Source organism: Amblyomma americanum, chromosome 8, assembly GCF_052857255.1.
Source record: "Amblyomma americanum isolate KBUSLIRL-KWMA chromosome 8, ASM5285725v1, whole genome shotgun sequence".
NCBI classification, from domain to species: Eukaryota; Metazoa; Arthropoda; class Arachnida; order Ixodida; family Ixodidae; genus Amblyomma; species Amblyomma americanum.
Window position 1 is genome coordinate 7,572,136 of NC_135504.1, and position 24,021 is coordinate 7,596,156.

At 47.0% G+C, this 24,021-nt stretch overlaps 1 protein-coding gene across 1 annotated transcript in view; it reads right to left on the reverse strand.

Moving 5' to 3' along the window:
• The window catches only part of LOC144101690 (uncharacterized), a 56,327-nt gene that overhangs the window by 30,301 nt on the left and 2,005 nt on the right, over positions 1-24,021 (reverse strand). The window lies entirely within an intron of this gene.

Genomic DNA, 24,021 nt, shown 5'->3' on the forward strand with positions numbered 1-24,021 from the left:
CGCGCGGGACTCAAGTTGCAGTCGAAGTTCGTCGGCACATCGTTCTCGACAAACCCGATGCCACGAACGCCAGCATAGCTTCCGCGCCGAACGAACAAGCAGCAAGCCGCAAGCTTCGTGGTGAACGCGCTTTGGATGTGCGCTGCGTTGTTCGCCGCTCATCGCGTGACTCCTGCGTGCCCGCACGGCCCCACTGCGCCCGAACGAGACGAGCGGGAGGCGCTGCCGTCGCGCGCTATCTGCTGGGGCAGTGGCGTGCATTGCGAGGAGAAGGAGACGGGAGAGGAGGGATTTTTCGATCACGGCCGACGCCGACGACACCGTCTTTTCTGCGACACGGGGCCCTTAACGCTGTCGCGTTAATACACCGCATCGCAGCGTCCAGTTTTCTGCTTTTTCGATAAGCAGCAGCACGATCTATCGAAACGAGAAGACTGGCATGGCTGCAGACGAAAGCGGTACCCCCAAAGGCTGTGTCAACACCAGGTGCCGTTGAAGAGGGTCGAAGATGGAGTTGCGCCGAAGTACTGACTGTACAGTTAGTGCAGAGGGTGACCCTCGGACGCCTATGGAATGTTCACGACATCCATGGTTGCAAGAAGAGGGCTTAGTCGGGCGGCTTGGTACGTATTGATGGAAACAACTGAACGCTGCTAACAGACGGGTCGGCAGAGAAGAACACAGTCTCTTCCGTCCCGTCTGTTAGCAGGGTTATGTCGCTTCCATTCATAGTTGCCTTTGGCGAAGGTTTCCTTTTTCTCCTTGCAGATATGCCGGCTTAGTGTCTCCCTTGGACACGGACAGCAGTGAGGCTAATTGGAAGTCCGAGCTCGGATGTCTGGCCCAGTCCGGTATCCGTGCGCGACGCAAGATATTCCATTCCTGCCTCACGTATGATGCCTCCGCCCTCCACAAAAGATTTACCTGCATACAAGCCTGCGTTATGAATCTACAACAATTGATGGCGCACGTGGCACTTGGTCTGTTCATCCTTCATTCAATATAAATTCTTTTCCTGCTTCCCTCTGTCTTGCTTAGTCGTGCTGCTACCAGTCACCCATGTTGCATTAATTGCACACAATCCAGCTGCAGTTAGTGTCCTTATTTATGGCCGCACACTTCAGAGTTTATATGCACTTCAACAAATTCGCACGTGGCTTACATTTATTGCACTACGCTGGGGTTATTGTCATAATTGAGACAGCAAGTTCTATTTTTGTGTGCGTAATATTGTTAATATCCGCGAATACTTTTCTCCCTGCAAACCTCTCGTAACACTATTTTGAGCTAAATGTGTTTCCCTTTTCGTTTTCATAGATTTCGCCATTCATTGTTTTTATGAAAGTTTAGTCGAATTCCCAGATATTTGGCATTGCTTTACAAACTGCCCAACAATTTCATCCAAATTGCTTATTCTCATTTATTGCAAATGATATCTTACCTCTGCCTGTGCAATTAAAAATCGAACATGCGTGCTCATCAGTCATTCCTAATCACATGTACGAGCGAATTGGCTACCTTTGCATAAATTCAAGGGGGCCTCTTGACCACGCAAGGTGGACGCCAGTCCGGCTCTTTTGCGGTGTGCAAGGTTGCTGTCGTGTCTAAAATATTTTAGTCTCTATTTGTCTAATTAGGTTCTTGTTTCCTTACATATTTCACCTGTACGTTTACATCTGAGCCCTTCAGTTTGCCTATTCGAGTCTACATAGATGTTCAGTGTAATTCCTCTTATCTTGAGTTAGTTGTGCACAAGGTTGCACGAAATACTAGAAAGAAAAACCAAGGATATTTGCAGAACGTGCCCAGAAGAGAAAGGCGAAGCAAGAATTTTAAAAGAAAAGAAAAGTAAACAAAACCGCCGTGGTACAACGACTTGGCACATTGGCAGAATAACGTTCCAATTAGCGGTGGTGCAACGCTGCAAGCGGGTTTCGTCTATTTGGTCGATTAAAGTCTACCGTTGTTCTGACTGTGTCAGCGATTGCATTAGTAAACAAATTGTAGGCGACGGACAGTAAGCAGATCGGTCTGTAAAGCGATGCATTCGTGCATGTCCCAATAAAATCAGTTGACAGTTACCGCAGGTCCTGTCTTTTACGTGGCTGTCTGTTTTCTTTTAGCGCTTTAACGGTCTTTCCGTCTTGTAGCTTTGCAATTAGTCAGTCGTGTACGCTTCAGTACGTTGCCCTTTGGTAATCCCGTCGTTAATATTAAGCGTTGTTAATATTCAGCGTGAAGTATTTTGTTGTCCAGTGTGCTCTGTGCGCTCTGTGTGTTCGGTCAGTGGCGGACCAATTACTAGTCAGCGGCCTGAATTTCCCTCTTGTGCATGTGGTGTGGAGTAGGTCTTCGCTCCGCCTCCTCGAAACTTACGAAATGCGCATCGGTGGGCAGGTTGACGCGATTGATTACGGCAGTGTCTTTTACACTGGCGTCTGGGAGAATTTGCTGGGTGCAGTTCTCCTGGCACTCGCATCTGATTGGCTACTTAGGGCGCCTGAAAAGTTTTCTGAGCTTCTCACGGCCTCGATTCTCCCGGCACAGTTAATTGTGTCCGCTGCCGTCGGAAGTAACGCACTTACCCAGCTTTCGCCAGTGGCAGGCTACAGCTTGAGCGTGCTACCTCTGTTATTTCTTGTGTGGTGTATTCTCGGCTCCTGAACTTCGGAGTGCTAACTTACAGGATCCAAGCGGCTGGACACAGCCGAAAGCGGACGCAATGTACAATTGCTTGCGCCTTGTGCGATACAGTAACATCGGCATATATCGGCAATAAGGAGGAACAAGTTGAATGTTAAAACTGCTGATTGTGAGGGTGTGTGAGGGAGGATTGATGAAGTCAGGGTGAGGGCGAGCAAATTTTACAGAGATGGTGAGGGCGAGGGAGGGCCAGAGAATATATTGGTGAGGATGAGGGAGGAAAGGCGAAAATGAAGGCATTTGACCACCTCTGGCATTTCGCAGTTTAATTTTTGGTGATCTTATGAGCTAGCCGAAAAGCGCTGCCGTCAATTCAAAATTCAATAACAATTTACACGATCATAACAAAAAGGCTACCCTTTCAAAAATTAATCTCCCAGTTTACCTGTTCGCGTAACGAAAGTTCCGTAGTGAATGAATTAAGGTAGTTAATTAAGAACGCTCTGTGTCAGAGAAACTCACGTAGTGTTTTGATCGAGGTTCAGCCACGTCTACTTCATTTAATCAATTTATGTTCAGCTGATAACGCTTTTGTCACGTAACAGTACTCAGTTGCATAATTCAGTAGGTTATTTAATAACCTTCGGAAAGATATATTGTTCTGTTTATTTCAGTGTTTCTTGAAATAGTCATTGAGGTAGTCGGCCGTTTGATGGCATAATGCCTTGTCTGGAATCAGTGTGTTCATAGGCCAATGACCGGTTCTGTGAGAAAAGTACTTTCCATGGGACTGGTCAGTGATCGACCTGCGAGCTTGTCTATAACCATCTTGAACAGATTTTGAACCAGTAGTCCCCTGTACGCACGCACGCACGCACACGCGCACGCACACGCACACGCGCACGCGCACACACACACACACACACACACACACACACACACACACACACACACACACACACACACACACACACACACACACACACACACACACACACACACACACACACACACACACACACACACACACACACACACACACACACACACACACACACACACACACACACACACACACACACACACACACACACACACACACACACACACACACACACACGCGCGCGCGCGCGCGCGCGCACATACGCACACGCACGCACACACACACGCACGTACACACGCACACGCGCACACACACACAACCTAGTTCATTCCGTAAACCACACTCATCCGTGTTTTCCGCGAGTTTGCCCGTGAGTGAGTGGCTTCATTATTTTAAAGGTTACCCTGCACCAGGTTTAGACACGTACTATTGTCCATCTAGTTTGCACGATCGACCACCGCCCTGCAAAGTTTCCACGACAACGCCTAAACTGCAGCGGTTTATTTGTCGGCAATACGTGCGCTCGGCCGGAAGTGGGTATGACTTCCGGTTTCGCACTGCGATCCTGGATGCGAGGAGCGATCGCGCGCAACGGAAGCACAGATAAACGTGACATGCTGCGTTTCGCGAGGCTGGTAAGAGCTTACGAAAGGCTTCGAGCCTCATCTGGCTGAGCGAAATATAGTTCTACCGGTTCGTTCTGATTGGAGAAGTTCATCAAAGGCACGATTCTTTTTTGTTAGTATCACATCGTGTTAAGGCGAAAGCCTTTATAGGCTCATGGCTCGCCAGTGGGGATGTTCGCAGAAAAGCGTCACACTATATCTGTCAATCAAACTGATGAGGTCATCTGAATAAAACAGTATAAAAAGGAGAAAACATTAAACATAAATGAAAGTAAGAAATAAAAAGAAATAAAAATAGAGTAAAGTAAAAATATTAATTATTAAAAATAATTAAAACAAAAATAAAAATGGAAAATTTAAAAAATTATGATACGAAATTACAAAATAACAATAACAATAACAAAAAATTTTCAAAATACATCGCGCGCTGCCGTTGTGGAAAAAGCCCGCGTTCTAGAAAGTTCCATGCATTGGCATTCCTGCACGTAAGCAGACTTAAGTGCCCTCACAACAGTTGTGCAGTCTTTAATAATCAACATCTTAACCACACATCAGCGACACAAGCAGCAACACTGCGCTAAAGGCTTTCGCCGCACCACACTTCAGGCTAACAAATTGCTCCCCTGAATTTTTGCATCCGGTGATCGAATACGCGATTAGCAGCCGAATTTGTACTAAACGAAGTATCTCTCGAATTGCTGTGCATATTGCGATGAGAAGATGGGGACAGATATGAGTGTAACGTTACGCGAATGCACTAATGAACCCTCGGGTCACTGAAACTGAGGATGGCTTATAAATATTGCTGTTTTAATTGCCTGTTAGTGACGGTTGCCTCTATTACATGCAAGCTGTAAAGCAGAACAAGAGACAACACTGCGTCGGCATGGGCGGAACCCGCCAACTCTGAGTTTAGGAGCATTCTTTATAATTTCGGCGTGATTCGTGGGGTATTTCTCGGAGATCATTATTATTATTTTGAGAAAATCAAAAAATATCAGAGTTTTCAATTGCGACACTGCACATTCAAAGTCTAGTGGGTTTTGTTTGTTATGTTGAGAGCCTCAACATGAGGCTCCAGATGATTGGGCTACCTGCCCGGGAACTTGCTGAACTCCTCTAGCAACGTGAGAAAACTGGCTTGTCAAACAACTGTGTCGCCACAACTTGAATCTGCATCATCTTCACGGTCCCCATATGAAAACTATGTAATGAGCTTGCGAGAGTTTGTAGAGAATACAGGCGCTCGTTTCATTGCACGCAACTACAGTCTCTATTCGAGCATAACAAAGATCAAACTTAATATCTTTCTGGAACCATTGGATATTCGTCGTTCAATAGCACTTCTATGATTATTTAATAAATTTGATTACAGCACCGCGCCATTGTTCTTCTCGCAGCCTCTTCAATGGATGCGCAGAGCCTAGAGATAATAAGCATGGCATTAAGGGCATACTCGGAAGAACCCAAGCTATCAATTCATCAATTCATCCGCATTTGCAGCTGTCATCGTTGTCATCTTCCTGACTTTATTGCGTGCATCTGCAACCATCAACCATTCCAAGATGAGCTGCGCAAATATTTTCTCAAATGACACCGTGACTTCATAAATCATCGTTTTTCTCACTCATAAGCGTTGTTTCCTTGCATTGCTACTGCTTGTGTTTTGGCTTTCCGCGCGTTTTACACTAGTCGACATTTCTAGTATGCCAACTACTTTTGCTTTAGTTTTTGTATTGCCATATTTGTTGCATTCGTGCAGCTGAGCAGCAAGCAGCCGAGCACCATAACAACTGACCCACCGCGGCTGGCTGAAGTAACCATAGGCATCGACCACTGGTTACGAACAATAACACGTGCAGTCCAAAAATGCGACCACGGACACATGGTGCTTGATGACCCATCTGCTACCTTTGCTCTTGTTGGAACACATTGACAAGGTTCCGTTAAGGATTCATTGTCAGCACACTTTGTTCCTGTAATGAGTCGAAGGAAACACCGCTGCTGCAGCAGACATAACTGTCGAAAAACAAACAAACAAAGGTTTGGGCGTTACCATCCAGAATACAGGGGCCAGAATTAGAGCAATGTGTGTAACGAAGCTGGACTCGCAAGAGTGCATCAATTCTATCGCACTCTGCTTTCACGCGAATCGCGTGAAAGCGCAATCTGGTTTCTATAGCGCTCAGATCAGTGGCCCCTCCCCCCTCGAGTCATTGTGTTGGGAAGACGTGCCTGATAGCGACTCCGCCCAGGATGCGCCTGCGAGAAAATCCATCAGTGAAACCCCTTTTACCGAGCCGGCAAACTGCGAGGCATTACAATGTAGCTGAACAATGAATGCCCAGGCAGGATGCAAGCGTCTCTTCCGTTGACATGGAGGATATCCGTTGTCTGTCGATCCCCATCAGAGTGCACCTTCACGAGGCAGTGCGTGCGAATCCCAGTGGGACGCTTAGAATGTGCCGAGTTTCGCAATGCTCGCTGCATCGGTGTCAACGAATATCTCGAGCCGTCACGCTTTTGCCACAAGTGGGCGTTAAGTAGATCTCTGTGGGAATGGCTCATTTACGCGCAAGTTATGCTCATGGGTTTTATTTTCATATATATCTTTGTTCCAGCTCCTCTGCAAAACTTGTGTACAGTACCCATGTATATCCGATGGGAGGTCCCCCAGACAGTTTTACTTTGGGACCTCCTACTATACTTTTTTATGAAACTTATGATTCATTTGTATTTCGCTTTAATAAACCTGCAATCAATCTAAATGCGAGGTTGAAAGTATTGCCTCCTTCTTGGGGTACAATGCGCACTGAATAATATGGCGACCACGATGGCGGACTGAAACGGGTTGCTCAAATTTTTGGTCGTGTTGCGTCAGCAGTCGGCCCAATTTGAATGCAATGCAGGATTTGCAGCAAACGACGCGTAATCCTTCGCTTTCCCAGAACACACACACACACACACACACACACACACACACACACACACACACACACACACACACACACACACACACACACACACACACACACACACACACACACACACACACACACACACACACACACACACACACACACACACACACACACACACACACACACACACACACACACACACACACACACACACACACACACACACACACACACACACACACACACACACACACACACACACACACACACACACACACACACACACACACACACACACACACACACACACACACACACACACACACACACACACACACACACACACACACACACACACACACACACACACACACACACACACACACACACACACACACACACACACACACACACACACACACACACACACACACACACACACACACACACACACACACACACACACACACACACACACACACACACACACACACACACACACACACACACACACACACACACACACACACACACACACACACACACGAAAATGACCCTAGGAATGAAGACTTTGTGACGACGATTGGTACCTCCTTGAGATATTGAATTCCTTTGTCAGATTCTTTTTATTCCCATACCCGAAGTATGGAACCACTTTTCCTCAGAAATTGTAGCCATTACCGATTACCTTTTCCTGAGAAACTATGCCTAATATTTTTAATCCGCATCTACATGGTTTTGTTGAACTTTATGCTTCACGCTGTTTCTTTATAATTACCTTAATCTTTTTTGCACCGTGACCTTAGAGCGAAAGCAAGTATATGCACAGATGAAAAGGACCTAATGTGAAAATTTTCAAACTGCTGAAGGAAGACGAGGTCAGACAAATTCAAGGATGCAGGCTTTGTAACCAGCTCAGGTAAATCCAAGCCTACAGGCTTTGTGACTCCGTTGCTGTTCATCCTCTGAGAATTTTTAATTACAAACAATAAAATATGACAACAATACGGTAGAGCCTGCTTACCAATAGCACCACAGAGCTACTGCAACTAATATATAAAGTGTATTTGAATGATTCTTTTACGTGCTTTTAAAACAATCACGAGTGAGGCACATGTATAAAGCTGATGCTGACCTGCCTACCTCGGCGGCTAAGGATTCTAAGAATGTTAGATACGGCGGAACCACCGGGAAAAAGATCACAAGTACGAGGAGATAGACACGTGACAGCGCTGGATTAAAGCAACTAATGTTTTATTGAAAAGGGACACACGCGACAACGAGTGCGAATCACATGAGACCCAGACCTCATCAATAAAACGGCGGTTGGTAATCCAGCGTTGGCCTATGTATTTATTCTGCTCGTGTTTGTTTGCTAGTACCACTGTGTCTGACTTTAACCAACTAGGCCGCGTTGTCACTCTGTTAATTTTAATGATGTATTTTGGGCGCTTGTTAACAGGCACGCAGTGAAAAGTAAAATGAATGCTATAGCGCGAAAGTAATTATCGTTCTAAGCAGCAACTCAATCGCACCAGAGATTCACGAGAAAATCAAAAAGCTACTGTTGTGCTCTTTTGCACACAGATGGCAACAAAAAAAAATAAAACAGAGTTTAACACGTATGTAGTAAAAATTCATCTACGCCGCTTTCGACTCAGGTAATCTCACGCTGACGCTGAAACATTTATGTCACTGTCCCACACCTCTCCTAAGTTGTTCCTGCGCTCAGGTCGTCTATTTCCTTAGTATAGAGCTGCCTCGTAGTCTGCAACGATTACCGTCCGTCCACAGACATGCAGAGTTTGTTTCTGTAGGGAATACTTCCGATTCGGAGGTGTTTCAGCCAAAACTTCGGCTTCGATGTGACTTGTATACAGATGCGTGTGGTATCCGACAAGAATCCGACATGCAGTACAGAACACTGGAAACCTCAGCGTGGTTAACATAGCAAAGAAGGCAGGAAATAACTTACATTACGCAGGTTCTTTTTGATTCGGCGTAGCACTTTTATCTAGGCTACCCTTCATCACCAGCCTTTTGGGAATAAAGCTCCTCCAAATAACAAAATATCGACTAGAACAAAGCCCCAAGTATTCTTTAGTTATCCAGATGGAGTTAGACGTCTCCAGCTTTGCCAAAGAAATTTAGTGTAATAATAGATACCTTTTCGTCGGCTGACACTTGGCTGTGACTCATAGAAAGCATAAATGACAAAAAAATAATCACGGGATGGTTATCAGTGTGTAACGCGAATGTTATAGGGTTTGGTGGGACAGCAAGCTTGCATCGAAAGATCGCTTACAGCAGTGACAGATAACATGTACATCTGTTTTGACACGTTGGCTAGAACGTACGAACTTCAGTATGAACCCTTGTGTGAGCGCGGTAACGCGAACCACCTTTGCAGGCCGAGGTGTTCAAAACGTGGTTTGCCCCCGAAAGGGCGGAGTGGGGTTTACGGAGCCTCCTCTAAGCGCACGCTACTAAGAAAGCCGGGTGCCTGGACGGGGGACGCTTGTACCCCTCCTTATACGGCAGTGGGATCCGAACCAACAACCTACCACAGCCGAGGCGAACGGCCAAGCCACTATGTCACCCGTCACCTTCCCCCTCTTCCCTCTCCCCTATCATCCCCCCTAAAAGTAGAGAGGGAAGGTCCACCTCTCCACTCAGCCACCTGGCAACCGAGGCAGGTGGCGCTGTGGCCGCCGACGACTACGACGGCTCGAAACTGAGGAACAAGCTAATTAGAGCTAACACTCTAAGAGGTTCACAGGAGACAGCGTCGATAGACGCTTGTTGAGAGCTAATGAGAGGATTCTTGCAGCGCGCATTGTGATGGTGATGAGGTTCGCTAAACTCGCGTGAAGTATCTGAATTCTTCATTTGTGTATTTAGCGCGCTATATAGCTACAATGGTTCATTATACACACGTGCAAGAAATCGCCGAGCTTCCTTTAATTTACTTTCAAACATTTTTGGAGGTCCAACGCCGCCATTGCGAGGCTGATGCACTATGGCCCCCCGTCTGTCTACTTGCAGAGTGCATGCAAAACCCGTCGTCGAAATCCTATTCAGTTTATCTTGGGGAAGTTTCGAGTTTCAACTTAAGAATTCTGCGAGGTTGCATATGAAGTGCTGCGCGATTCAATATCTCAGTGCAGCGGGAGCCAGCCTCTACACTGGCGCCTATGTAAGCACGCCACTGCATGCGACATGATAAAACCGTGTATTTCTCCTGTATACGCCAAACTTCACATCCCGAGTCTACACTCCTTGTTTCTAGCGCCGATATATTTCCGGGCGCGCTTTTAACTCCAACGTCAACAGGTGAGCGCGATCGGTAAGAAATAAAGGTCCCCGGAAAAAGCGTCGGGAGACGTAAAGAAAAAAGAAACAGGGACGAAGAATCCCGGATCAAAATTAAGTTACAGGCACTCTCTAAAATTCGCTTCGACGTCGTCCGTGTTTGTGTGTGCGTGCGGGTGAGTACATGCTCGCTCGAGCCGTAGGGTTTTATAAGAGCTTGGGCATATATTGGAAGAGTACTGTACAACGAGGCAAGGCGCAGTACAGGTAATCAGGTTTCTCTGCGTCGAGAAACAAAGCGAATGTCTGCATATACATTATATGCGGAGAAGAGCCGCTTGCCGGATGAGCGGGGCAGATTGAGAAAATGGGGAACTAGAAGGAAAGAGAACACATAAAAATAGGGAAGATGTAGGAAGAGATGAGGTAGAGGAGGAAAGAGAGAATGGGGATGGAGATAGGGAGACCGAGGAGAAAAGAAAGAGGGGCAGGGAAGGTAAGGAGCATAAAGGGAGAGAGAGAGACAGATGGACAGGGAAGCTATGGGAAGACGGGAGAGGGAGGAGGAAGGGAGGTGGAAAGTGAGGGAGCCGGAGGAGCAGGGCAGATTGAGAAAATCGGGAACTAGTAGGAAAGAGAACACAGAAAATAGGGAAACTGTATGGTATATACGGCAGAGGAGGAGGGAGATAGAATGGGGATGGAGATAGGGAGACTGAGGAAAAAAGAAAGAGGGGCAAGGAAGATAAGGGGCATAAAGGGAGAGAGAGAGACAGATGGAGAGGGAAGCTATGGGGAGACGGGAGACTGAGGAGGAAGGGAGGGAGACAGAGGGGGCAAGGGATGCGAGGGGCGCGCCTTCATTTCGATCCAATCAAGCGGCTCCTGCCGTAAGCGCCAAGCCGCGGCGCGTCGATCCGTGTAGCTTCGCGCGAATTTGTAACGCGAGATCGAGCACGAAACGGCAACCGGTTGCGCGTCGCGGCCGTTATCTCGCCGCGTGCTGGAGGAGAGCGGAACTCTGCATTCGGGTGCGAGCTGCTGTGTAGGAAGGGGGGAGGACGCCCGTGCGCGCACTGATGAGTTAGGCTGTTTGCAGAGTTTGTAGAGTGGCTTATACTATTGCCGAGGGCGCTCCTCGAGAGTAAAAAGATATGCGTGGATTATTCTTTGTTGGTAAATGTGTTCTAGACGTTTAATGAAAGTATGTTGCATTTTCAGCCCAAACTTTTGTGAAAGTGTGCGCAAGAAGAGAGACAGAGAGAAAGAACTCTATTTCGACGCAGCACTAAGCGTGGACATTCCCTTTTTTTATGGCCTGTAGCCATTCAGTCCTCTCATTGTCCGAACACCAACATGGTGGGCCTGGCTGGCCTCGGTCAAGACGTCCTTAGTGGCTCTCAGTGTGCATATCTGTTGTAGAAAGTAGCGTTACTTTCTACTGCGACAACTGCTCATAGGACTCTCCTTGCCTTAAATGGGTGGTGTTGTATGTTGTTCCGCAGTAGTACCGCGGGAACAGTTGTTCCAGAAATGGAGGAAAAATATGGTTGTATCCGATTTTTTTAGAAACAAGTTGGGGATGCAAAAACCGGGCAAAAATTGGGTTTCATCCGGAAACGAAGAATCCTAATTACGTTCCATTACCAAGAAAAATCTGAAAATTAGAGCGTGTATATTTAGCAACCTCCTATTAAAAAAAATTGGAGAGAACACTTAAGCTTCGCCATAAGAGTATCACGCGATAGCGTAGTCGGTTAGGCTTTCCATTCTGAGCAGTCCGATGCCATTGAACGCGTTTTTCTTTTTTAAAATTGTTTCTATAATTTACTTGATCAGTTACAGACTCTAATTTTTCTGAATTACTATATCAAGCATTGGCTTTTTCATTATAAGCCCTTGACACTTTTGAACGCCCATTTTTCATATTTAATTTATTTAATTAATCAATGAATTACAATGATTTCCTTAACGCGCCATCACCTATCACATACTTATAAATAATCAATCATTAGAACCACAAATTTCAATGGAGGCGAAATTCTGGAGGCTAGTGTACTGTGCGATGTCAGTGCACGTTAAAGAACCCCAGGTGGTCGAAATTTCCGGAGACCTTCACTACGGCGTCCATCATAGCCTGAGTCGCTCTGGGACGTTAAACCCCCGTAAACCAAACCAAACCAGAACCACAAATTACCATGATACGATTTTTTACGCATCCCCCGGTTATTTCCGACACGCGGTGCCAATTGCGGCTACGCAGACAGCTTTCGACCGAACCAGCTCTATACTCTATCGCGTAAAAAATCATGAATGACTCAAAAACCTTAGGAAATCACGCACAGCGCACAATTACGCCCACTGAATTTCAACTCTATTCTCCAAAAACACATTTATATCCACATAATTACTTTCTTCATCATCTGAGGCTGCCTCCGCAAAGAAAAACCAGCTACAGTGCTCTTAAGTAAAACATTCCACCGCAAGAAGAAAAAGTTACAGCACTTCTCAGGCGCACCGTAGAACGCCGTGACGTTCATCTTTAGTTCTTGTCTTTGAAAAACCATCCTTTTTTCTGGGCACAAAATGGCCCTACCATTCTGTCGAGCAACGATATGAAATTTTGCAAGCATCACTATCTTCGGTAAAATGGCTCTAGACGGTTTGAAAAATATTTGAAAATCGCGTGCACAGTAGGTTGCGCTGCAAAACGCTATTAATTCTTTGTCCTTCCAATATTTACAAACTCACTGGGGAACTATACAAGGACGGGGCTTAATTCTGAAAGAAAAAAAAAGAAACTCCAGAGCTTTCCAGGAATCTTCTGACGACTATTTTCACTCATAATTGATTTGTGCAAAAAATAGTGCCTAAATAAAGCCCATCGAATGCAGTAGTATGTGAAGTGACCCTTTCTTCAGCTTGTCACAAGCATCAAAAAGATATTTAATGCATTGGTTTGAAATACTTTTACGGCACTAATTTCAGTTTGATGTAATAAATGTTGTACAAATTTTTTTCTTTTTCTTTATTCATTTCGAAAGTCAGCAAAGATTTTTCTTCATGATCGGTCTGCCGAGGAAGTGACCAAATTCGCCATGTCTTTGAGCTTGGCGAACGACAGCTTTGGTCACTTATGCTTTATAAAACCCAACACAACACAAAATTTCTGCACCCGATCGAACTGGTTTTACTGGTGGAAGGCGTATTCAATTCTGACACAGTCCTGATATTCGGGCTCTAGAAATCCTCTCTAGCCATGATAAAAACGCTGCGCTGTAAAAAATATACTGCTCGTTCCGCCACACAATAACGGTGTCTACCTACTTTTATATTGATTTTGAAGATTATATCTTTGGACCCTCTCTGCCTGGACCTGATGAACGGTCTGCGGTATTAAGTAAATACAATAAATAACTCTGATTTACGCGCGTAGATTTATTGTTTTTGTTAGACTGCGCTGTACACTGTGAACAGAGCATGACGAAAGAATTTAGGGAGCGAAATTCTCTACCAACGGAGCTGATAAAAGCAGTCGTTATGGGACCACGTAACGGCAAAAAGAATCTCTCGGAAACCGTCGGCTGCGTTGCTTCTGCGATGTTTTGCGTGATAGAAAAAATATAGCATTTTTGGGCATAAACCAGGAGTTCAGCGTGTTATAAAACGGCTGTTATGCTGGCTAGCAAACAAACAACAAATAAAAAAAGGCGATGACAGACCTTTTGAATTATCGTGCACCCTGCCTGATAAATTGTCTGCGTTATTGGCTTAGGTATGCGTTGTATAGGCCAATAAAGTTCCGGATGATGGGCCTGATGGGCCTAACGGCCTTGAACGTTGGCGAGGTAACTTTTTGTACATAGTGCAGCGTAAACATTGGGCAAACGGGAGAGGCATTACAAGAATAAAAATGCTCGATAGGGAAAAGCGAGTTACGATGAAAAACAAGAAATCAATGTACGATTACTCGCAATAGTTGAAGACCTGTACTCGTTCGCTACTGCAGCCTTTAGATTAGAACGCTCACGAACGCGTCGAGTCGCCAGTATTAAAATGATTATTTAAATCAGCCGCAATTCACTTCCGTATGCTTTACAACTAGTGTGAATCTTTCGCTGTGTCTTGCATCAAGCCTTTGCCTGCTTATGTCGCACCTTCCAAAGTTCTCCCGTCGCGGTAGCTCTGTGGCTTTGGCGTCGGACTACTGATCCAAAGGTTGCGGGATCGAATCCCTACTGCGGCGGCCGCATTTCGATGATGGAGCGACGCAAAAAGGCACCCGTGTGTCGTGCGACGGCAGCGCGTTAAGCAAGTCTCGGTGGTCTAATTTATTCCGGAGCTCTCCACTACAGCGTCCCTCATACGTCGTCCCTCACCTTCCATAATTCAGCCTGTCTGTAGAAACACCGAACATTTTGGACATAAATCTTTCGCGCCACCAAACAGGAAGACGAGCGCATTGACGCCATCATCAAAAAGGCTGCCACAGTCTGCAAGGTGTTGAAGTAACGAGCGTTAGCTGTTTGGTTTACTAGATGAAGAAAGCGAAGAAGAGCGCGCCGCTCGTGTCGAGAAACGGAATGTAATACCCTTTCAAGCGGGGTGGATTGCCACCATGCTCGGCTACGCGTGCACGCACGCCGCCTAGCGGAACGATCGCCGCCTAGCACCATCTATCAGAGAAATTACGATGCACGTCTACCCATTGTCGAGTTGCACCCCATCAAGATACGTCCCAAACAGAATTTGCTTCGTTTGCGGGGTCAATGTGGGCCTAGAATTCGGCTTGCGGTGCGATATGGTAACGCTTAAATTAGTAATTGCATATATACATTGTATAATATTTGATTGTGACTTTATTTCTATAACACAACCCATACGGTTTTATTTGCTGCCAAATTCGGTATACAACTGTCCTCGGATGGGTGCCCGTTGTTGTCGGAGTATATATATAGCAGAACGAATGTATACAAGCATAACGGTCTCGTAACAGGATAGTTTTCCTACTCATTTTAGGATATTTTTTGGAGAGCGGAGGAAAGGGGTGAGGGGGCACAACCAACTTTAATGACCACCATCTTGAATTTGAGAAACCGAAACTATGCCGCCATTTCGTCCTCTGACATCATACTCGCTTTGTTCCACCTCTATCCACCATAATGGACCGTGACGTCATCATTGGCACGCGACAGTTGGTTGTTTCTACAATGCTATTGTAGATGGCGCTACAAGTTTCAATGTGCGAGATGCGCTGTTTTCTAGTTGCAGCCACAGATGGCGCTTTGATCTCAGGGTAGTAGGAGACCTCACGAAATCTCGAAACGTGATGAGTAATTGCTGCCACAGATGGCGCTGTGATCAAGGATGGTAGCATGGCTAGGTGGCTTGAGCCACCGCCCGATGTAAAGGGTTCAGCCGTATCCATCCATCCATCCATCCATCGTAGCATACCCCACGGAATCTCTAAACGTGATGAGTAAGGGCTAACGCTCTTAAAATGTGGCAAAGCGAGCACTGGACCTCCCGCTGGCTACCTCCAACGCTAAACTGAAGGCGTTGGGGGTGCTAAACTCCTATCAGGAACTGCGGGAATCCCACCTCGTGATCCAATATACGCGGCTCTCGCAGGCAGCTTCGCCGCCTGCTTAACCGCTTACACATCCAACACAAATGCATACCTGAGGGGACGGATAACATCCCGGTGCTGTGGCGCCATATGCTCTAGGTGGCTCCACTCCCGCCTGACATGGACACGACTTCACACGATGGCAGAGGACGAACGCTGGCTCGCGCGCTTGAGAGGCAATATTGGGTCTAAAAAGGGCTTCTACTACGTGGACATCATAGGGCCGTCGCCCACGGAATTTTACACGGCTGCCGTAGTCCACCGGGGAATGACTATCGATTGGCTATCCCTTCGGGCCTCAAATTCAATGCGAGCGTAAAAGGTTGCAATAGCTCTTGCTGCCGCGGATGCAAAATCGAGAAGTCATCACAGACTCTTGCCGGGCTTGTGAACACTATCTAGCAAGGGAAATATCACCTCCTGCCTCCAAAATTCCAAGAGGCTGCTGCCGATTCAAATCAAAGATAATCTGGGCCCCTGGCCACCAGGGTCTACGAGGCAATGAGGACATTGATGCGGCCGCCCGAGCGCTTATACACCGGGCTCCTCATCCTAGCCTTCATGGCTCAGAAGCTCATCAACCGCTTTTGCGCTTCCGCGAAATTTTAATTCATACAGATACTGCGTCATTTCCTTTCCCCAAAAAACCAATTATTATTATTATTGCGACAGCCACCGCCTCTGCCAATGGGCTGAGTGAGGCGGAGGAGCAAACTCTGCGGCGCCTGCAGTCCGGAACTCTTGCCGCAGTCAAACACTTTGATCCAAACAGATAGGCGTTGCCCGCGCTGTGGAGAGATCTGCGATATGAAAATGAAAATTGGTTTTTGGGGAAAGAAATGGCGCAGTACCTATCTCGCATATCGGCGGACACCTGAACCACGGCGTAAGGGAAGGAATAAAGGAGGGAGTGAAAGAAGAAAGAGGTGCCGCAGAGGAGGGCTCCGGAATAATTTCGACCACCTGTGGATATTTAACGTGCACTGACATCGCACAGCACACGGGCGCCTTAGCGTTTTGCCTCCATCGAAACGCGGCCGCCGCGGTCGGGTTCGAACCCGGGAACTCCGGATCAGTAGCCGAGCGCCCTAACCACTGAGCCACCGCGGAGGGTATCTGCGATAATTTCACATGATGTGGGCATGTACTCAGAATCCTCACCCTCCCGCCATTTCCTTTCCCCAAAGGCTAATTTTCATATGCCCCTTCCCCTACCCCTACCCGAGAGGCATGGGAGACTGCCCTCCTCAACTGCTGCCCACTGGAGTCCCAAGAGGCTCTGGCAAAACGGGCGAGAGACGTGGCCTCGTCGTGCGGTGTCCCGGAATAAGGATACCGACCATGTAGCGGGGTCTTCTGACTTTCAAACTCTCTTTTTGAGCATTAAAATATTTTCACCACTACCACTTCAGTACCGCGTCCTGCATAGGTCATCCCTCACCTTCCAGAGTTCATCCTGCCTGTGGAAACACGGAACATTTTGGGCATAAACCCTTTTCTCTTGCCATTCATCGCTTGAATAAGCTCCAAATAGAACAATTATTTGATGGCCACAGAGGATGTATCACGCATTTAAAATGTTTTCTCAAGGTGTATACTTGGAATCTAGGTAATTTGCATAAGACTATGAGTGTTCCGTGCAGTTCGCGTTTCCGAAAATCATTACATTGAAGAATTTTACACTGCTCATAACTTTTTCGTTTTCATGCTACTTTATTCTGTCGCTTATTGTGAAATTTACCGTTTTCATTAATAAGCCCGCCTTCATATCAATGCTCTGGGTCATCAGGTTATTTCAGCAAATACAAAGTAGCACTTCGCCGCACCCACAACCTCAGACACAGTTTTCACTTGAAAATAATGAGAACATAAAAGTGCAGGGAGACAAGGACAACGTCAGAAAAGCGCACAAGACGAACGCTTTCCAATGCTCATGATGACCCATAAACAAGCGTAAATCACTGCTCTTGTTTACTTGAAAAACAGCGTAGAAGGCGAGAGGCTAGATAGAATAGACCTGCATTTCAGGCATCAAAGATAACAAAACCTCCCAACTTTCTACAGTTCTACCCAGACACAAACAAGCCCAGCCAAAAAAATAGAACGCTCCTTGTTTTGAAACCTGTAGCCGGCTTAAGAACCTAGTCCGCGCGTACAAACATCCGAACGTTCTAGCGCTAACTGCAAGCAGCGTCCAACGCAGCAGCGTTCCTTGCGTATTCTTGTGTTCGCCGAGCGCCGAATCCGTATACACACTGCATGCTCGGAGTTGCCGGCATTCCAGCAGTTAACTCCAGGACCGCCAACGTTGCCTCAAAGCTAAACGCAGCCCGCGTCACGCCGTTTGTTTAGCACGACGTGTAAGCGCAGAGCAGCTCAGCAAAGACTCGAGTTTCGTCTCGGCTCTCTGCGGTGGCAGGCAACGGAGGAGGAGGAGAGAGGAGGAGAAGGTGTGCTTGTTTCGCTGCACTTGACACGACTAAAGAAACAACGAGCGCCTCCTCCGTGTGGCCGTCGTAGAAACTTGGGCGCGCATCCCGTTTCGTCTGGCGGCGAACAATTTTCGAGGGTTTCTGGACGCGAGCAAACGTGATCGCGCGGGTGAGGAAGAGGAAAAAAAAAACAATTAAGGGCTGCGCGCATCCTTCGTTTCCGCAAGGAAAGAGCGCAAGCCGTAACGCGCTATACCTGCGTAGGTCCGACTGCCTCCACTGGTCTTTGGAGTTCTGCGTGAATATCACGTCCCTTGGAGGGGCTGTCGAATCATTAGAACAATAGCGTGTGTCGTCATTCGTTAATTTCTCTGAAATCGCGCGGGCCTTCAAATATTCGGACTCCAGTGGACTCGCCCTGAGTAGTTTGTAGAACACCGAATAAAATTAAATGAGGTTACTGTCGACAGGATATTGGGACTTCAGTATACTTCCTGTTAACAGCTGCTACACATTATAGATCGACACATCGCCGACATTCTGTTTGACCCATTTTAGCTGAGTGCCTGCTGATGGAATAATGTGCGTAACTTTTATTCATTTTAATTGATTTTATTTTAAGCGGGATAGACATTCTTTTCTGCTTTTTGAGAACATTACTTGTTTATAACTCAATATATATATAAATAAACAGAACTTCAATAAATACTCTACCGAGAAAGAAATTCGATGTAGATATGCCTAAATGCTGGACAATTGACCCGCACTTGTCGATGTGCAGTCGAAACTCGATGGGAAGAAGTCTAGTCTTGTCGGATGGCTTCAGAATTCGCATTTTAAACACATCATAGTGCCTTGAAGGATAATTTAGCAGTTAAATGCTGAGCTGCAAACCAAGAAAACAAAACACTTGACTATATTACAACTATTTCCAAATAAGGCCTCCCCTCTCCCCCTTTTTTTTGTCTGTTTGCGCAGCTGTTTTGCTCCTAAGATACCCAAAAACGGTTCTGTCCCACTCTCAGGTGCCACTGGTTTCGGGGGCTAAAATCAAGTGTGATTCAGGAAACTTGGCGACTGTAGATATACAGGATTGCCATTTAAGCTACCAATTGAGGGAATAAATTTAATTGCGACGAGTTCCACCACACAGGACACCGCAAGCTACCCAGCCTACCTCTCAAGCTAAGCAAGACTGCATTGCCTGCAAAATATAAATAAAAGCTGTCGTTTAAAGAAAAAGATAAAAAACTATGACATCTGTTCTTTCTTTGGCTGGATAGTATAGCTACAATAAACTTTCGGAAGACATCCCTTCCAAGCAAATTTCATTACGCGGATCTGCACAAGGCGCAATCGAGTTATAGCTTTGGGCCCGGATTCTTAACTTCTTCTGTCCTTGGTATGGCTTAATGAAATCTAACGGAGAATATGCAACCGATATTAGAACAGTTAAGATGCTGGGATCTCGTCATTGCGGCTGGCACAGCTGAGCTGGTGTCGACAGTAAGGTTTTAACGCGAGAGCGTTAAGGATTCCATTTTGCAGATAATCCCGCGTCGTCAACGGCACTATGAACAAAAAATGGGCCGGGGCAGGGTGGCCCACTTGGCAACCCTACCACTCCTTGGCAGTGGGGCTACTTAGGTCACGTGAACATGCAGCGTCATCACAACCTGCCCACAGGATTTTGAGCAAGCTGACCACCATAGCAGATGAGAGTTATATTACTGATTCGTCGCGAGAGATTACTCGAGAAGAGCAGCCTGGATCGCAACCCAAGTTCCACCGATGGCAGCACCTGCCATTGAATGGCAGTGGCGCATCGCTTAACCGCTGCGCCACTGCGCCAGGAGTGGTATGACGACTTCCAGTGATCTATGAATATAAAGTCTAGAATGACCAACTCCGCTTATATATGGGCATTAACTCATTAACGCTATGGAGCCATACCCTAAGGCAGCACTTAAGTGTCTCCTCCACTTTTTTCCCTTGTATTTAGTCGTTTCACATCAGTCGATTAGCCGCATTACGTGTGACGCGCACATCTATTCAAGAAACAGCTCTGGATTCCAGTGGAAAGAAGCTCTGTCGGCGGTTGCAGAGTCTGACGGGGAGATGAGGTTGAAGAGATTTGCTGGGACAAGGATGATCGAAGGTGGGAGTGCGCTGGTGCAGGGCAAGGTCAACCGGAGATAGCTGACAGGGGCATTTGTCCTGCAATGGGCGCAGCTTATGATAGTGACTGTGATGAGCTTTCTAGATCAGGCTAGGGCGAGCTATGTATGACATAGTCACCGAAAGCGCGGAAAGCGCGAAGAAGCAACTTACACGTACAACACTTCGCGTGTGAACTGATCTTACTGGTCGGGTGTTTTTACACTGCTTCGACCTCAATGATGACTGAGGTGTCGAATCTACCCACTGGCGTTCCTGAAGCATCTGTAGTGACTTTGCGCACGACTGCCCAAAATGACTTTTACGTCGTATTTCTTTTTTTGCTGCGTTAGTGGTACATTCCTTTCTCTGCAGAAAAGCCGTTGTGAGTGCGTGCGTGTGTGTTAGGCCTCAGCTCTTCGCAAGCACCCTCCTGAGGAGGCACGTTCTCCGATGGGAGCACCCCTAGGAACCTACCGGTTAAAAATACATTTCTCACCTTACGAGTTTCCACCCACCATGCGCCCACCCTTCTTCACCCTCCAAAGGCTTCCACCTACCAGAAGCCTGCGCACAACGAAAATTCGATGGCGAAATCAAATTAAAAGACTCAAGGAGGCGATTTTTCGGAAAAGCGAAAATATTCGCTTTTGCGATGTTCATGAAATGTAATACCAATATTACTCACACAGATTTCTCGAATCACATCGTGTGATTGCCCGTCACTTCTTTTTCTCCTCGGTGAGTCTACGTCACCTGAAGATTCAGAGACCACGTGGATATTCTCGCGGTTCCGTTTTATTCCTGTGCTAGCGGGCACCGAGCATGACTGGCGTTCGCACCCACGACCTCTGCTGCCCACGAACGCTGTGACAAAAGCAACGAGTCCGCTCCCTCTGCGAGTCGCCCTTGCGTACATCCTCGGCGGTTAGAACGGGCCGCTCGGAATTCTCAGAGAACGCTGCGGTTCCAGTTTAGAAGCGCGAGAGAAGAGCCACCACTGTTTTCGAATTCACGGGGCTTTAGAGACCCAGTGGGAGCTCCGAGCTGCCTACTCTGTATTATCTTTTCTTTCTCTCTTCTTGTCTCTCCTCTCTCACTCTTTCGCACTTTGTTCTTTCTTTCCTCGTTCTTTATCTTCTCTTTCTCCTTCAGTGACACTCACAGCACCCGTGAGGACCGAGGAAATTGCGTTTGTCTTTGGTACGGTCCACAGCGCTCCTCCAACGCGTGCGCTCCCTTCAAACCCGAGGACAGAGAAAGAGAAGTAAGAAAAGAGGGAAAGCAGTCGGGGTCGAAATTCCCAAACGGGAAAGGACCCGAGCTGTATTAGGGAAGAAGGCGCTTCCAAGTGTATTTAGGGACTTGGGAGCCTGTCGCCCTCTAGGGGGATCCCCCTTCTGTGATGTGTGGTTAAAGCTGGACAAAAGAAGTTAGGAAGACCCGGCCGCCCCGCGAGTTACGAGGTCGAGCCTTCCACGAGAACTGCTGCTGGATAGATGAAAGCAGTTCTGCCGCTGCGGCAGGTTAGGAAGAAAAGGCTGGCGTAGTCAGAGTACACACGGCACTGTCCTTGCCGCACCGTCATCTGCGCGCTCTGCAGTCTTTCTAGTTTTCCTTCCAGCGATGACAGTTTATGGGTGAGCTTATTATGGGTAAGCAATTAATATCGTTGGCACGTTATAATTCTAATCGTGACTGCCATCAGCACTTCAGCCATAACCAAAACCAAAATCGTCAACACTATAGACCGAGTGAAGCCTGCCGTAGGACAATGGTCTTTCTGCAACAACATTCAGTTATTTGGTTCTGCACAAACCCAGACTATGTTATTCAACAGAATTTCTTAATCTAGTCCCTCCGTTTGAATTTTAGACACTTCCTATTACGTTGTCCTCCCCTTGGTGTCCACTCTGACTTCCTAATAGAGAAGCGATCGTCAAGTATGCGCATTAAAGGTTCAGTTTCACCCATCATTTCCCTTTCCATCGCTCGCTTCACTCTTCTTAGACTGTCGGAAGCAAAAAATCGCGCGCTAAAGTGATGGTCAATGAGAATGTTATCCACGTGGGTTTGAGAATGGGCAGGATATGCCCACGTGAACTAGAAGTAGGTGAAGTGGAAAAAGCAGCAACTGCGACGTGAAGCCTGAAGTGTCGACTGCCGCCAAGGGCACTGGCGTAGAGTTAACGGCGCTGGAGTGGTATTCCCGAGCAGCACGAAGCGCGATATAATAATAATAATAATTGGTTTTTTGGAGAAAGGAATATCGGAGAAAGGAATATCATATATCGTTGGACACCTGAACCGCGCCGTAAGGGAAGGAATAAGAGAGGGAGTGAAAGAGGAAAGGAAGAATTAGGTGCCGTAGTGGAGGGCTCCGGAATAATTTCGACCACCTGGGGATCTTTAACGTGCACTGACATCGCACAGCACACGGGCGCCTTAGCGTTTTTCCTCCATAAAAACGCAGTCGCCGCGGTCGGGTTCGAACCCGGGAACTCCGGATCAGTAGTCGAGCGCCCTAACCACTGAGCCACCGCGGCGGGTAGCGCGATATCTAATTATCAAATTACTGCAGATGCTTCTCTCCGAGGCAGTTCGCTGAAGATAATTTCTCCTTCATAACAAAACAAGCGCGGCACTCAGCCTTCGCACATTGAGGACAAATTGTCCTAGACCGCGACTTACATGGCAGTTTCCAAGCCGCAAACGAGAAATGACCTGATAATTCGCGACCTGCGAAGCTGACGTAGCGGTAGCGGCGGTGCAGAATCGTCTGCTCGGGAGTATAAGACCAGCTCCATCAACACTTCGCTAGCGCTCCCAACGTCAGTCGACACCTCCGGCTTGACGCCACAGCTCCCACTTTTCCCACTGTCCTTACTTCAAGACCACTGCAGATTTGCACTTGCGGTCACGTAATCTCAGTAGGCTTAGGAGGGAGCACAATAGCTGAATGTGGAGACGCGGTAAATTAGTAGACAGGAAGATAACTGCATTGGTTAGTGGTCTAACGCGACGTAAGTATATCCTAGCTGAAATAAAGAAGAGGCAACGGATGTGGTCAAAGCATGCAATGCGAGAGCAGATAAGGATATGGTCTGTTATAACAGTGGAATGGATTATTTGAGGAGGAAAGCGCATAACAGGACATGGAAGATAGTCGGGTGGAGAGATTGGTTTTGGTTTTATGGGAGTTTAACGTCCCAAAGCTACTCGGGCTATAAGAGACGCCGTAGTGAAGGGCTCCGGAAATTTTGACCACCTGGGGTTTTTTAACGTGCACTGACACCGCACAGCACACGGGCATACAGAATTCCGCCTCCATTGAAATTATAGAAGCCTGCGGGCATAGGATTGCCGCAGATGGCACAGGACCGGGCTAATTACGTATCTGTGTAGGACAGGCACGTAG